The sequence below is a fragment of the Herpailurus yagouaroundi genome, unplaced genomic scaffold (assembly GCF_014898765.1).
Source record: "Herpailurus yagouaroundi ecotype Mexico unplaced genomic scaffold, PumYag 182, whole genome shotgun sequence".
In the NCBI taxonomy this organism is placed as follows: Eukaryota; Metazoa; Chordata; class Mammalia; order Carnivora; family Felidae; genus Herpailurus; species Herpailurus yagouaroundi.
In genome coordinates this window covers 44,865,319-44,882,537 of record NW_024412413.1, presented here as the reverse complement: position 1 = coordinate 44,882,537, position 17,219 = coordinate 44,865,319, and positions in this window count along the sequence as shown.

Sequence of the window (17,219 nt, the reverse complement as noted above, 5' to 3'; positions counted from 1 at the left end):
AATTTACAGAACTATTACTAGAATAAATGAATTTAGCAAGACCACAGCTCAATATATTACAATCGTTTGTGTTTTGTATATTGGTAGCAATGAGAGAAGAATTTAAAATCCATTAACAGACACATCAAAGTCCATATTATACAGATAAATTTAGCAAAAGATGTGTAAAAGCTCCACATGGGAAACTAAAGAGATTGCTACAAGGGATCAAAGATAACCTAAATAAATGAGAGATGCATCATGTTCATCAATTAAAAAAACTTAATGTTGCTACAATTTTAATTGATCTAAAACAATTAAATGAATTTTAAGTTAAAATTCCACCAAAATTTTAAAATCTTAAAATTTAATTGAGATTAAAATGTATATGGATATTTAAAATATCTTGACTAGCCAAAAATAATTTTGAGTAAAAAAAAGTTGAAAGACTCAAACTGCATGATTTCAAATATTAATATTTCTTATTATGAAGTTACAGTGATCAAGACAATGTGTTCTTGGAGTATGGACAGAAAAATAAATTGACAGAACAAATAAAAAGTACAGGTACACATAAAAGGTCAATTGCTGTTTGATAAAGACACTAAGCCAATTCAATAAAGAGGAGTATTTTCAAAAAGTGGTTTTATGCCTGCTGGATATCCACATCAGAAAAAAAAAAAAAAAAACACCTACATCAAGTTTGACACAAAAATATTTGTAAGATGAAATTCATACAATGTACAAGTAAAACAAGAAAGCTCCTACATGAAAACATGCAATACATCTTAACAACCATCGGGGAAGATAGAATTTCTGAGAGAGAATCAAAATGCACTAACTATGAAAGAAAAAAATACATAGAATTCATCAAAATTAGAACTTCTCATCCAAACATATTTTTTAAGGCCACAGAGAAAATATTTACAATGCATGCATTTGATAAAGGACTTGTAACAATATAAAGAATTCACACAAGGCAATAAAAAGACAACTTAATTTAGGGGCCCCTGGGTGGCTCAGTCGGTTAAGCATCCGACTTCAGCTCAGGTCATGATCTCACAGTCTGTGAGTTTGAGCCCCGCGTGGGGCTCTGTGCTGACAGCTCAGACTGGAGCCTGCTTCAGATTCTGTGTCTCCCTCTCTCTCTGCTCCTCCCCTGCTCATGCTCTGTCTCTCTCTGTCTCAAAAATAAATTAAAACATTAAAAAAAATTTTTAAAAAGGCAACTTAATTTTAAAATAATTCAGCAAAAGATCTGAACAGATATTTCACAAGTGAAGATAAACAGATGGCTAATAAGCACACGGAAAGATGTTCAAGATCATTAATCATCAAATTAAAACCACAATGAAATCATTTCAAATCCAGAATTGCTAAAACCTGAAAGATTGACAACACTAAATGTTAGTGAAAAAACAGGTTTATGGGAAGTCTCATGTATTGCTGGTGGAATGTGAAATGGTATACACCCTTTGCAAATATGGCAGTTTCTTAAAAAGTTGAATATATACCTATAAATGTTTGTAGCAGTTTCATTAAAATTAGCTCAAAAATAAATACTCAATTACCTTCATTAAAAATCCTGGGCAAACAAATTGTAGTGTATTTCTTCAATGGCATACTACTCAGCAGTTAAAAGGAACAGGTTACTGATATATGCAGAAAATATAGGGGGGAATCAAAAATATAGGTTGAACAGAAGAAGCCAGGTGCATAACAAACAGAATATTATCTCTGCTTCCATTCATATGAAATTCAAGAATGGGGAAATTAAACTATGTGGTGGTGGGTAGTGGGTGGTGGGTGGCTGGATAGGTGAGCAGTGATATACACATGTATGTTTAAGCACATCTCTGTGGGGTGTAAAAGTGAATTTTAAAAATGTGATTTCCATGTTGTAAATACCGACCTTGCCCATTTCAAGCTACTGTCATGAAGTTATTGAAGACAGAGTCGGGAATGTGCAGTAAGACAATACAAATATGGTTATTTCTAAAACACAGAAGCAATAGACAAATAATCTCAAGAGCAGAACAGTAAAATGTAGTAAAATAATGAATCTGATTTTTGAAATTAACTATTAATTTTTTTAATTTATTGAGCTGTAAGTTCATATGTATAACTTGCTTTTTAATAATGCCTATTTAATAGCTCACAAAAATTCCTGAAATAGGGTCAATCTCCACTTGCAAATGTTTATAAGCCATTCTCAGTATACCCTTGGAAGAGGAACATTTCTGAAGCAATGGTAATGTTCTACATCTTAACAGGGATGATGGGTCATGGTTGTGTATGTTTATCAAAACTCATCAGTTCTCCACTTAAGACCTGTTCATTTTACATTATGCACTTACTACTGAAAACCATATGTGACCAATAATGTGTGTTAAGATATAGATTCTTTAGGATTGTATATTCTTACTTCTCCTTGAGTCTATAGAGTGATTTTATCTGCTTTTTTCTAAATCAGTTAATTTTTTTGGAGTTATAATTAAAAATATTTTTTATTAGGGAAAATATGTAACAAGATATACCATTAACCATTTTCGTATGCGCACGTCCCTTAATCACAGTCACAATGTTATACAACCACCACCGCTGTCCATTTCCAAAATTTTTTCATCATCCCAAACAAACTCTGTTCTATTTAACCAGTAACTCCCCATTCCCTCCTCATTTTAACTCCTGGTATTCCCAATATGCTTTCTGTCTTTACAATTTACCTGTTCTAGATACTTCCTAAACATAATCCAAATATAAACAAGTGATTCACTTATGCAACAAATATTCTTTTTACATCCTACTATATGCCAACATTTTTAACATTGTACTTACAGAAATGAGCAAAATATTTAAACATTTTTGCCCTCATAGAGTTTACATTCTTCGTATGGTAGTTTAGATGATAGATATTTTCTCAGTCTGTCTGTCTGTCTCTCTTTCTCTCTCTCTCCCCAGGATTTTAGTGACACATGGTTTCTAATGAGAACATACCAGAACTTGGAAGCATGACTAGAGATAAGCCCTTTTATTTCATGTTCTAAATAGCAGCTACCCTGCAGGAGATGAAGACTTAAAAACGGACACAAACATTAAGGTTAAGTTTTTCCATCATCTTGGTAATTTGTTTTTCAACTCAAGTTCCAGAAAAGACATAGATAAGTTGATTTTGTGGTATCTGGTTCTTTATCCATATCATATTATGATTAGGTCATTATAGAGAATCATTATATTTTTAGCTGAGTCTGTTACCTAAAATTGTGAATTCCTAACTAAGCTAATAAAACATTTTGAATTTATAGTGCTTTAAACATTCATGTTTATGACAACCTTGTGAGAGACAATACAACAAGAAATAATTTCATGTCTTATCCGTGAGGAAACAAAGATTATGTGATTTACCCAGCATCAGATGAAAGATGTGGTACTCAAATCAAGATTAATTTAAGTATTGTTATAATGGACTCTATTGTCTGATATGTGTGACATAACTATCCTTGGCCCTAGTAGATTTTGAGAGCATTTGAATAATGGATTATCAAAAATATTATGTAATAAAAAATTCACAAATGAATTGCATAGTATTTTTTTATATATTTTTTTAACGTTTTATTTATTTTTGAGACAGGGAGAGACAGAGCATGAACAGGGGAGGGTCAGAGAGAGGGAGACACATAATCTGAAACAGGCTCCAGGCTCTGAGCTGTCAGCACAGAGCCCAACGCGGGGCTCGAACTTACGGACCACGAGATCATGACCTGAGCTGAAGTCGGCCGCTCAACCGACTGAACCACCCAGGCGCCCCTTGCATAGTATTTTTAACTTAAAATTTATGTTATATTTTACTTGCTTTTAATTTTTTGTTTCATTTAAAAACAGGTTTGTAAGTACCATGCATTTAAATGATAGTATTTATGGTCTGAAAATGCATGGTAAGCATAGTGACTCACTATGTCACAAGAGTTAGAACACACTGTCCAACTTTCTATGGTCTATATGGCCTGAATTGTGATGACATGGGTTTTAATATTATTTATGTGCTTCATTAAATTAAAAAATTATATTCACGATAGCATCAGTAAAAAGTAAACATTGATTTTATGTTAGTGAACAAATTAATCCCACAAAGTTGATGCAAACATCGATATGGTAACATATACAGTGCTTCTTAGAATTTGTATGCAGATAAACCAGCCTTTTCACAGATATGTGTGTAAAAGATCCCATGTGAACTACTTAAAGAAGGACAACATAGACCTTTTGAGACTACGTGGCTGTTTTGCAAAAGGTCAGTAAAATAAACAAACTTCTTTTTCAGATATCTTGTTATAGGAATCACAGGCTAAATTTATCATAGATATTCTCGAGGTTTGATATTTGATTTACTGTTTGGCTTAAGACTTTTAACATTTGTACATATATACTTTAAAAGTATAATCATCATTTTGGTTAATTTTGAATACTTTTTATATGATACTCAATAATTTATCAGGATTAAACTTGTCATTGGCAGATCACTTAACATAATAATTATACGGGAGATTAATTTGAAGAACTTAAAGTTAGTAAATATTTCCTCCCAATATATACTCTTTACTTATCTACATTTCCTGCATAAATTAACTTATAAATTAGGCAAATTCCAAAATTATTTTTGTATACCTAAATAGTATATTTTGTTAAGAGCTACATTCTTAATTTTTTATACTTGTCAATATGAACTCTATATGAATATTGGCTACGTTGTTATACTCTCACCTCTTTTTTTTAGGTTTGTTCCACCATGAAACAATTCCAAGTCTCTGATAGTAGTAATAACTGGTTTTCACTTTTTTTTTTTTTCATGTGCCAACTTGTTCCCAAGTCTGACAGCTGCTGGTCTTCTCATTAGTATCACTTTCATATTTTCATGCTATAAGAGCTGGCATACCAGACAAGAAGCTACTTTTTCATCAATTCTTTGTGGGATGCTTGCCAAAATACTGTAGCCCATGCTCTTCTTTTGCACCATTTCATGTGCCCAAATAGCCATGATGTATTCTGTTTAATACTCTCTGGCAAAGGTTACTGGAAAGAACTATGCAATTATCTTTCAGCAATACACCATTTACCATTGTGAGAGATACCCTGATGTTCCCATATGCCCATAAGGCTTTTCTAGTTTCTTTTACTTTTTCAGCCAACCTACTCATAATAAAATTAATACATTGTTAACATCAGGTCCATGGCTATCTCCTATGCCATCCATCTGGACTTGTCTTCTGTAATAGGCAAGATTTTATGAATGGTTTCAGTCTGTGTTCCCAGACCTGAAATATTTTGGACAGTAATCCCAAAGTTAAGAACTTTATAAATACATTTACAACGGGTATTTCTAAAGCATTGGCCATATTATCAAATTTGACCTTTGATATCTTGATTATCGTCAAAATGAGAGGTGTTAAATTACACAGACATCTTCTATGTTCTTCATTTGATGATCCTGGTTTTTTAGGTTTTTTTGTTGAATAGCTTACACGTACTGCTCTTGCCACTGACAAAGTAGAACAGAGGTGACATATGGGCAGGTTTATTTAAGAGAGCTTTCAGGAGAAGAAGAGTAAGGGGAGAAGCCAAGCAAATGTGTGGTTTTTGCTAGAGATTTGCTTTAGCAATATTCCACGGGGACATTTATACCACTAACTGGACCAGAGTTGTTTCTACTTTGAGCCAAGGGAGCCAGCCTTCAATATCATTGTGTCAGAAAGTCATTGGCTGTGGTCTTCTGAGAGAGGCTGGGCAGATGATCCCCCAGTTGAACAATTAAGTAAGCTCCTGTTTGGCCCGAAAAAATTCTCCAGAAAAATAAAGCTGAAATGTCCACCACAGGTGAAAAACGTGGCACACATATAATGGAATGTTATTCAACGTTACAAGTGAAGGAAATTCTAATACATGCCACAACATGGATAAGTCATGAGAACATTATAATAAGGGGAAAAAAACCAATCACAGAAAGGCAAATACTAAATTATTCCATATATATGAGGTTCTTAGAATAGTAAAAACCATAGAGACAGAAAGTAGAATGGTGTTTGTCAGGGATCATGATAAGGAAACGAAGTGTAACAATAGTGGGTGCCTGCCTCTCTGCCTGCACCTCTGTGATGAGAAGCAGAAGTAAGTGACCAGGACACAGCTCTGTGCTATCTGGAAGATAGGATCCTTGTTGCCCACCTAGACTCTGGCAAAATGTGTACAAAATGGTCCAGCACACATACATAGTTCACTTTCATGGAGCTGAGGGAACACATGGGTAATTGCTGAGGAGCTGAGTTGAAACTTGCCAAAATTAACCGAATTTACTATCCAGTCCTTTCCCTGGAAGGCACAGGTCGTTAATAGGCTCCATAGTCCGAAATAGTTACATCAAACAGATCCTGCCAGTGTAATTACTACCTGGGTGGGGAGACAGAATCCTGGTACTTCCTACTCTGCCATTGTCGCAGAGTCCTCTCACATATCGTAGCTTTTAAGATTTCAAAGACATTTCAAGACAACATACACATACATTTGAAACAACCCAAGAATTTAAAACAAAGTATAATTAAATGAGAATATATAAAGTTCTGTTATAAATTTTAGGAGAGATCAGAAAGAAGCTAGTTCAGTGAGTGCATGCTGATTCCAAAATTTTAATAATGTCTTAGATTTGGCATGGAAACATAAGCCTTGAGTAGATGGAAAAACAGGTATCAGGTTACAATATAAAGGGTTAGAGACAGTCATGACCTTAAATTGTAAAAGATCTGTTTATGGAAACTTCATTGGCTGGAGCTCATGCTATCATGTTAAAGTAAAATGAAGACAGACTGAAAAGAACTTTAATCAGTTTTATTCCAAGGACTCTGGCAAGTTCTTGAATGACTTAGTGGGGGAAACTGTGTGCACATGTTATGTGTGTGTGGGGGGGGTGTGGGTGTGTAAGATTGCTGAATGAATATTAGAAAGGAGAAAGTAAAGACCGAATCTCAATTTGAAAACTATGGAAAGCCATTAAAAGTGATATAAAAACAACAAATTGTCAAAAATAATGCTACCTAAAATAGAAGTTAAGTGGTAATTCATATACACTATATTTATATTTATAAAATTTGTAGATATGGATATTGGTGTCATCGGATTATGGATAATTTTACTTTTTTAAAAAAATTGTAATGTTTATTTTTGAGAGAGAGGGAGAATGTGCACATGAGCAGGGGAGGGGCAGAGAGAGAGAGGGAGACACAGAATCTGAAGCAGGCTCAGGGCCCCTGAGCTATCAGCAGAGAGCCTGATGTGGGGCTCAAACCCATGAACTGTGAGATTATGACCTGAGCCAAAGTCATTGCTCAACTAACAGAGCCACTCAGGTGCCCTTCAATTTTAAGTATTTTCAAAGTATAAATATTCTTTAATATTTTTTTGTAGAAGTATATGTGAGAGATAATGGAGACCTAGAATTGTAATGGAAAGAAGTAAGTACAAGAGCTGTTGAAAAAAATACATTATATATAATTTTTTATATATTATATATATAAGAACAATATAAATAACTTATGTAGCTAGTATTTTGTCACTCATATCAATATTATAATTTTATTTGCTATACACCTTTTGGGGCAAGTCAAATACTTCAGGAATGCATCTATAGAATTAACTGAGCTTGGGTATGTTGGCTCTGCTTGCTTTCTATCTTAATGTTTTGACTGGTCATATTAGTTTTATTCTCTAGTATGTTTTAAATTTCATCTATGATTAGGACCTGAGGAAGATGGCGGCATAGGAGGATACTGGGCTTACTGCGCGTCCTGCTGATCACTTAGATTCCACCTACACCTGCCTAAATAACCCAGAAAACCACCAGAAGACTAGTAGAATGGAGTCTCTGGAGCCAAGTGCAGACGAGAGGCCCAGGGAAGAGGGTAGGAAGGGCGGCGAGGCGGTGCACTCAGCACTGACTGGCGGGAGGGAGCTGGGGCCGAGGGGCAGCCTGCCGGCCAAACAGAGCCCCCGAGTCTGACTTGCAAAAGTGGAGGGCCAGACGGAGTGTGTTCCGACAGGAAGCGGGACTTAGCCTCTGGGAGGTCATAAGTTAACAGCTCTGCTCAGAAAGCGGGAAGGCTGGAGGACAAAAGGAAGGAGAGTTGCTGAGCCCCGGGACAACAGAGCTCAGTTTGTTGGGGAACAAAGGCGCTTGCCAGCGCCATCTCTCTCACCCATCCCCCAGCCAAAATCCCAAAGGGAACCAGTTCCTGCCAGGGAAATTGCTTGCTCCACACAAACACCCAATGGTGGGCTTCTGTGGAGCCACCTCTCCTGCAGCAGGTATGACTCCCTCCTGCTGCCACAGGGCCCCTCCTGAAGTGGATCACCAAAGGAGAAGCAAGCTAAGCCTGCCCCTCCCACCCCTGTGCCCCTTGCCTACCCACCCCAGTTAATACGCCAGATCCCCAGCACCAAAAGCCTGGCAGTGTGCAAGTAGCCCAGATGGACCATGCCACCCCACAGTGAATCCCGCCCCTAGCAGAGGGGAAGAGAAGGCACACACCAGTCTGACTGTGGCCCCAGCAGTGGGCTGGGGGCAGACATCAGGTCTGACTGTGGCCCCACCCACCAACTCCAGTTATACACCACAGCACAAGGGAAGTGCCCTGCAGGTCAGCACCACTCCAGGGACTATCCAAAATGACCAAACGGAAGAATTCCCTTCAAAAGAATCTCCAGGAAATAACAAGAGCTAATGAACTGATCAAAAAGGATTTAAATAATATACAGAAAGTGAATTTAGAATAATAGTCATAACATTAATCGCTGGGCTTGAAAACAGTACAGAGGACAGCAGAGAATTTCTTGTACAGAGATCAAGGGACTAAGGAACAGTCAGGAGGAGCTGAAAAACGCTTTAAACGACATGCAAAATAAAATGGAAACGACCACGGCTCAGATTGAAGAGGCAGAGGAGAGATTAGGTGAACTAGAAGATAAAATTATGGAAAAAGAGGAAGCTGAGAAAAAGAGAGATAAAAAAAATCCAGGAGTATGAGGGGAAAATTAGAGAACTAAGTGATACACTAAAAAGAAATAATATACGCATAATTGGTATCCCAGAGGAGCAAGAGAGAAGGAAAGGTACTGAAGGTGTACTTGAAGAAATAATAGCTGAGAACTTCCCTGAACTGGGGAAGGAAAAAGGCATTGAAATCCAAGAGGCACAGAGAACTCCTTTCAGACGTAACTTGAATCGATCTTCTGCATGACATATCATAGTGAAACTGGCAAAATACAAGGATAAAGAGAAAATTCTGAAAGCAGCAAGGGGTAAACGTGCCCTCAGATATAAAGGGAGATCTATAAGACTCGTGACTGATCTCTCTTTTGAAACTTGCAGGCCAGAAAGGATTGGCACGAGATATTCAATATGTTGAACAGAAAAAAATGCAGCAGAGAATCCTTTATCCAGCAAGTCTATCATTTAGAATAGAAGGAGAGATAAAGGTCTTCCCAAACAAACAAAAACTGAAGGAATTTGTCACCACTAAACCAGCCCTACAAGAGATCCTAAGGGGGATCCTGTGAGACAAAGTACCAGAGACATCGCTACAAGCATAAAACACACAGACATCACAATGACTCTAAACCCATATCTTTCTATAATAACACTGAATGTAAATGGATTAAATGCGCCAACCAAAAGACATAGGGTATCAGAATGGATAAAAATCAAGACCCATCTATTTCCTGTCTACAAGAGACTCATTTTAGACCTGAGGACACCTTTAGATTGAGAGTGAAGGGATGGAGAACTATTTATCATGCTACTGGAAACCAAAAGAAAGCTGGAGTAGCCATACTTATATCAGACAAATTAGACTTTAAATTAAAGGCTGTAACAAGAGATGAAGAAGGGCATTATATAATAATCACAGGGTCTATCCATCAGGAAGAGCTAACAATTATAAATGTCTACGCGCTGAATACGGGAGCCCCCAAATATATAAAACAATTACTCATAAACATAAGCAACCTTATTGATAAGAATGTGGTAATTGCAGGGGACTTTAACACCCCACTTACAGAAATGGACAGATCATCTAGACACACGGTCAATAAAGAAACAAGGGCCCTGAATGAGACATTGGATCAGATGGACTTGACAGATATATTTAGAACTCTGCATCCCAAAGCAACAGAATATACTTTCTTCTCGAGTGCACATGGAACATTATCCAAAATAGATCATATACTGGGTCACAAAACAGCCCTTCATAAGCATACAAGAATTGAAATTATACCATGCATACCTTCAGACCACAATGCTATGAAGCTTGAAATCAACCACAGGAAAAAGTCTGGAAAACCTCCAAAAGCATGGAGGTTAAAGAACACCCTACTAAAGAATGAATGGGTCAACCAGGCAATTAGAGAAGAAATTAAAAAACATATGGAAACAAATGAAAATGAAAATACAACAATCTAAACGCTTTGGGATGCAGCCAAGGCAGTCCTGAAAGGAAAATACATTGCAATCCAGGCCTATCTCAAGAAACAAGAAAAATCCCAAATACAAAATCTAACAGCACACCTAAAGGAAATAGAAGCAGAACAGCAAAGGTAGCCTAAACCCAGCAGAAGAAGAGAAATAATAAAGATCAGAGCAGAAATAAACTATATAGAATCTTAAAAAAAAAACTGTAGAGCAGATCAATGAAACCAAGAGTTGGTTTTTTGAAAAAAATAAACAATATTGATAAACCTCTAGCCAGGCTTCTCAAAAAGAAAAGGGAGATGACCCAGTAGATAAAATCATGAATGAAAATGGAATTATTACAACCAATCCCTCAGAAATACAAGCAATTATCAGGGAATACTGTGAAAAATTATATGCCAACAAACTGGACAACCTGGAAAAAATGGACAAATTCCTAAGCACCCACCCACTTCCAAAACTCAAACAGGAAGAAATAGAAAACTTGAACACACCCATAACCAGAGAAAATATTGAATCAGTTATCAAAAATCTCCCAACAAATAAGAGTCCAGGACAAGATGGCTTCCCTGGGGAATTCTACCAGACATTTAAAGCAGAAATAATAACTATCCTTCTCAAGCTGTTCCAAAAAAAATAGAAAGGGAAGGAAAACTTTCAGACTCATTCTATAAAGCCAGCATTACTTTGATTCCCAAACCAGAGACCCAGCAAAAAAAAAGAGAACTACAGGCCAATATCCCTGATGAATATGGATGCAAAAATTGTCAATAAGATAGAAGCAAATCAAATTCAATAGCATATAAAAAGAATTATTCACCATGATCAAGTGGGATTCATTCCTGGGATGCAGGGCTGGTTCAATATTCGCAAATCAATCAACGTGATACATCACATTAATAAAAGAAAAGATGAAGAACCATATGATCCTGTCAATTGATGCAAAAAGGCCTTTGACAAAATTCAGCACCGTTTCTTAATAAAAACTCTTGAGAAAGTCGGGATAGAAGGAACATACTTAAACATCATATAAGCCATTTATGAAAAGCCCACAGCTAACATCATCCTCAATAGGGAAAAACTGAGAACTTTTTCCCTGAGATCAGGAACACGACAGGGATGCCCACTCTCACCGCTGTTGTTTAACATAGTGTTGGAAGTTCTAGCACCAGCAATCAGACAACAAAAGGAAATCAAAGGCATCAAAATTGGCAAAGATGAAGTCAAGCTTTCGCTTTTTGCAAATGACATGATATTATACATGGAATATCCAACAGACTCCACCAAAAGTCTGCTAGAACTGATACATGAATTTAGCAAAGTTGCAGGATACAAAATCAATGTACAGAAATCAGTTGCATTCTTATACACTAACAATGAAGCAACAGAAAGACAAATAAAGAAACTGATCCCATTCACAATTGCACCAAGAAGTATAAAATACCTAGGGATAAATCTAACCAAAGATGTAAAAGATCTGTATGCTGAAAAGTATAGAAAGCTTATGAAGGAAATTGAAGAAGATATAAAGAAATGGAAAGACATTCCCTGCTCATGGATTGGAAGAATAGATATTGTCAAAATGTCAATACTACCCAAAGCTATCTGCACATTCAATGCAATCCGAATCAAAATTGCACCAGCATTCTTCTCAAAACTAGAACAAGCAATCCTAAAATTCATATGGAACCACAAAAGGCCCCGAATAGCCAAAGTAATTTTGAAGAAGAAGACCAAAGCAGGAGGCATCACAATCCCAGACTTTAGCCTCTATTACAAAGCTGTCATCATCAAGACAGCATAGTATTGGCACAAAAACAGACACATAGACCAATGGAATAGAATGGAAACCCCAGAACTAGACCCATAAACATATGGCCAACTCATCTTTGACAAAGCAGGAAAGAACATCCAATGGAAAAAAGACAGTCTCTTTAACCAATGGTGCTGGGAGAACTGGACAGCAACATGCAGAAGGTTGAAACTAGACCACTTTCTCACACCATTCACAAAAATAAACTCAAAATGGATAAAGGACCTGAATGTGAGACAGGAAACCATCAAAACCCTAGAGGAGAAAGCCGGAAAAGACCTCTCTGACCTCAGCCGTAGCAATCTCTTACTCGACACATCCCCAAAGGCAAGGGAATTAAAAGCAAAAATGAATTACTGGGACCTTATGAAGATAAAAAGTTTCTGCACAGCAAAGGAAACAACCAATAAAACTAAAAGGCAACCAACGGAATGGGAAAAGATATTTGCAAATGACATATTGGACAAAGGGCTAGTATCCACAATCTATAAAGAGCTCACCAAACTCCACACCCGAAAAACAAATAACCCAGTGAAGAAATGGGTAGAAAACATGAATAGACACTTCTCTAAAGAAGACATCTGGATGGCCAACAGGCACATGAAAAGATGCTCAACGTCACTCCTCATCAGGGAAATACAAATCAAAACCACACTCAGATATCACCTCACGCCAGTCAGAGTGGCCAAAATGAACAAATCAGGAGACTATAGATGCTGGAGAGGATGTGGAGAAACGGGAACCCTCTTGCACTGTTGGCGGGAATGCAAATTGGTGCAGCCGCTCTGGAAAACAGTGTGGAGGTTCCTCAGAAAGTTAAAAATAGACCTACTCTATGACCCAGCAATAGCACTGCTAGGAATTTACCCAAGGGATACAGGAGTACTGATGCATAGGGGCACTTGTACCCCAATGTTTATAGCAGCACTCTCAACAATAGCCAAATTATGCAAAGAGCCTAAATGTCCATCAACTGATGAATGGATAAAGAAACTGTGGTTTATATACACAATGGAGTACTACGTGGCAATGAGAAAGAATGAAATATGGCCCTTTGTAGCAACGTGGATGGAACTGGAGAGTGTGATGCTAAGTGAAATAAGCCATACAGAGAACGACAGATACCATATGGTTTCACTCTTATGTGGATCCTGAGAAACTTAACAGAAACCCATGGGGGAGGGGAAGGAAAAAAAAAGTTTAGAGTAGGACAGAGCCAAAGCATAAGAGACTCTTAAAAACTGAGAACAAACTGAAGGTTGATGGGGGGTGGGAGGGAGGGGAGGGTGGGTGCTGGGTATTGAGGAGGGCACCTTTTGGGATGAGCACTGGGTGTTTTATGGAAACCAATCTGACAATAAATTTCATATATTAAAAAAAATAAAAAATAAATAAAAAATAAATAAATTTCATCTATAATTTCCCTGGTTATAATTGAAGAAGCTTACTTATTTATTTTTTTATTTAAGAGAGAGAGTGCGAGTGGGGCAAAGGGGCAGAGGGAGAGAGGGAGAGAGAGAGAGAGAGAGAGAGAGAGAGAAAGAATCTTAAACAGACTCCACACTCAGCACAGAGCCTGATGCAGGAGTTGATCCCATGACCCTGGGATCATGACCTGAGCTAAAGTCAAGGGTCGGACGCTGAACCATCTGAGCCACCCATGGTGTGCCCTGAGGAAGTTTATTATAAAGAACGTATTACTTTGAAAGCTAAGACAATTTTAATTTTATGCTTCCATTTTACAAATATTTATAGGGGCGCCTGGGTGACTCAATTGATTGAGCCTCCGACTTCAGCTCAGGTCATGATCTCGCAGCTCGTGAGTTCAAGCCCAGCAATGGCCTCTGTGCAGACAGCTCAGAGCCTAGAGCCTGCTGCAGATTCTGTGTCTCCCTCTCTCTCTGCCCCAACCCACTCACATTCTGTCTCTGTCACTCTCAAAAATAATAAAAAATAATGAAAAAATAATAAAAATAAAAAATATTTATAACTATAAATAATGCAAACAAAACATCCACAAATTTTAAAATGTATTATTTAATTTTGTAAAGCTATTTTGAGTAATTCTAAAGTTCAGGGTCAACAAAAAAGAAATTTGGCCACTATCATCTGTAGTGAAATGGAAGAAGTGATCAAAAGAAATAAGTCCTCAGTATATAATCTACAGTATAGTGACAATAGTTAATACCACTGAATTAAAATATTTCAAAGTTACTAAGAGAGTAGATCTTAAAGTTTTCATCACAGAAAAATAAGGTATAACTATATGAGATGATGAATGCTGACTTACTATGGTGATCATTTCCCAACATATAAATACATTGAATCATTATGTTATACACCTGAAACTAAATAATGTTATATGTCATTAGATCTCAATTAAAAAAATAAATGTGGCATTTCTTTGTCTACTGTTACCAGAATATTGTATATGCCTCATGTACAAAAGCATGTATGACTTTTAGCCAATAGTATTTTATTTTTTTTTATTTATATATGAAATTTATTGTCAAATTGGTTTCCATACAACACCCAGTGCTCATCCCAAAAGGAGCCAATAGTATTTTAATACTTAAAGTGACTTCTATAGTTATGTTCCATAATATTTTCTTCAATATAAATGGAAAAAAGTTATGACTTTTTAATATAAGAGAAAATGATGCATGGTTTCTCTTTATTTTATGACAACTACAAGGATGGTAATGAAGAACTTTCCCCAAAATGGTTAAACTGTATTTAATTTGCATGTGGTTAAGGTAATAGTTAATAAAATGTATATCAGTAAATCCTTAACAATCCATTGACCCATTTTCTGGCCTCTTATTCTTATTTTTTCTAAAAGGTTTAGAAAATATAATCATCATAATGATAGGAAAAAGAAAACCTTATCTAACTTGATAAATGTCATAAACTGAGTTCCTTTTAATAATAAAACAGAGGCGCCTGGGTGGCTCAGTTGTTTAAGCATCCGACTTGAGCTCAGGTCATGATCTCACAGTTTGTGAGTTTGAGCCCTGTGTCAGGCTCTCTCAGAGCCTTGAGCCTGCTTCAGATTCTGTGTCTCATTCTCTCTCTGCCCCTCCCCCACTTGTGCTCTGTCTCTGTCTCTCAAAAATAAGTAAATGTAAAAAAAAATTTTTTTAAATAATAAAACTTAAATTTACAAACTTAAAATGTGTCTTGATGGTTTGTGTGATTTCTTAAAATTGTTTGTACACAGTTTTTCTTGGATAAATTTTAATCAGCACACTTTCCATCCACAGTAATTTGTAATATGTCATTCTAATTAACAAGAGAGGATATACACTGTGAATTATATCTATGTTAAATAGATGTGCATGTTAAGTTGAGTGTCACACATAAAAATGAATGATGAGCAGCTCAGTCTTCTCAGTACTGTCAGAATTACTCAGTATTTTAGCACTTTGAAAGCCTCATTTAACCACCATCTGTGCATTGTGTGGTTTATACACCTTTTACTTCTTCCTGAAAAGTTTGGGATTTCTTTCTCATTACCTGTCATAACCAATCACTGACCAATGGAGTGTGATATACATCGATTCTGGTGGAAAGATTGTCTTAAGTTAGCTCCACTTCAGACATCCATTGTCTTACTGAACACCGAACTTATTTTACTTGGCCAAGGGAAGTCTGGACCCAGCAAAGTTCAAAAAGGTGAGACTAAGTGCAATGGTAAATGATGGCAAATCAGAATGAGACTACTCTGAACTATCTTAATTTTCTCAGGTGACTTGTTTGAGGAGCCATTTAATAAAACTGGCAATATCCTAGAGGTGAGGGTTTTAGAAGGGCAGCATAGGAATTTTAAGTTCTGAATAGCAGAGAACATTTCCCTTCTCTTTTCCTTCCTCATTTTATTAATATTAAGTAATCATATAAATGAAAAGGTTTTTTTTAATTTTTTCACATTTATTCATTTTTGAGAGAGAGAGACAGAGAGACAGAGCATGAGTCGGGGAGGGGCAGAGAGAGAGGGAGACACAGAATCTGAAGCAGGCTCCAGGCTCTGAGCTGTCAGCACAGAGCCCGATGCAGGGCTCAAACTCACAGACTGTCACATCATGACCTGCCGAAGTCGGACACTTAACCAACTGAGCTACCCAGGCGCCCCAAATGAAAAGTTTTTTTTAAACACTTTGTTTTATTCAATTCCTATAACATCCTTTGGATTACATAAGCCTGATACCATTACTCTGCTGGTATATATAATAAAATCAAGGCACAGAGAGAGCATTATATATATTTCAAGATTATAGTCTCAAAGTGAACTATATGTGTATGTGTGGTATAGGCCATCACTTCCCACTCATTTGCCCACAGTAGATGTCACTATGAGTCATGATATAATTCATAAATTGCAATTTCTAGAAAAAGGAAAATCTAGCCCAGTGAACTAGCATGCCAGCAATTTTCTTCTAAGGGAAGACTGGGAAGCTGATGAAAATCTTTGATTTTAATCTATTATACTCTTTCTTGCAGAATTCCAAGATACCATAACCTGGAGATTAATTTTCCAGCCAATTGTCTGCTGAAAATATCGTATCTTCTCCCCTTCATCTCAACACTTATATCTCTCTTTCTTCCTTCCCACCCCCAACCTTGTTTTCTTTTGCATTGTAGAGAATTAGCTAATATTGTTTTTATCTTCTATTCTCCAAATCTTTCAAGATTGTTTTATTATAAATGGGGCAACTTTAAGAACTGAATGTTCTATGAATGTTTGAGATCAAATTGAACTAATTAAAATGACAAATATTTCCAAACCATTTAAAGTACCTATTATACCTCCCAAATTATAAAGCTTAGGATACGGTCCTGATTCTCCAAAACATTAATGTTATATGACTACACACACACACACACACACACACACACACACACACACACACACACACA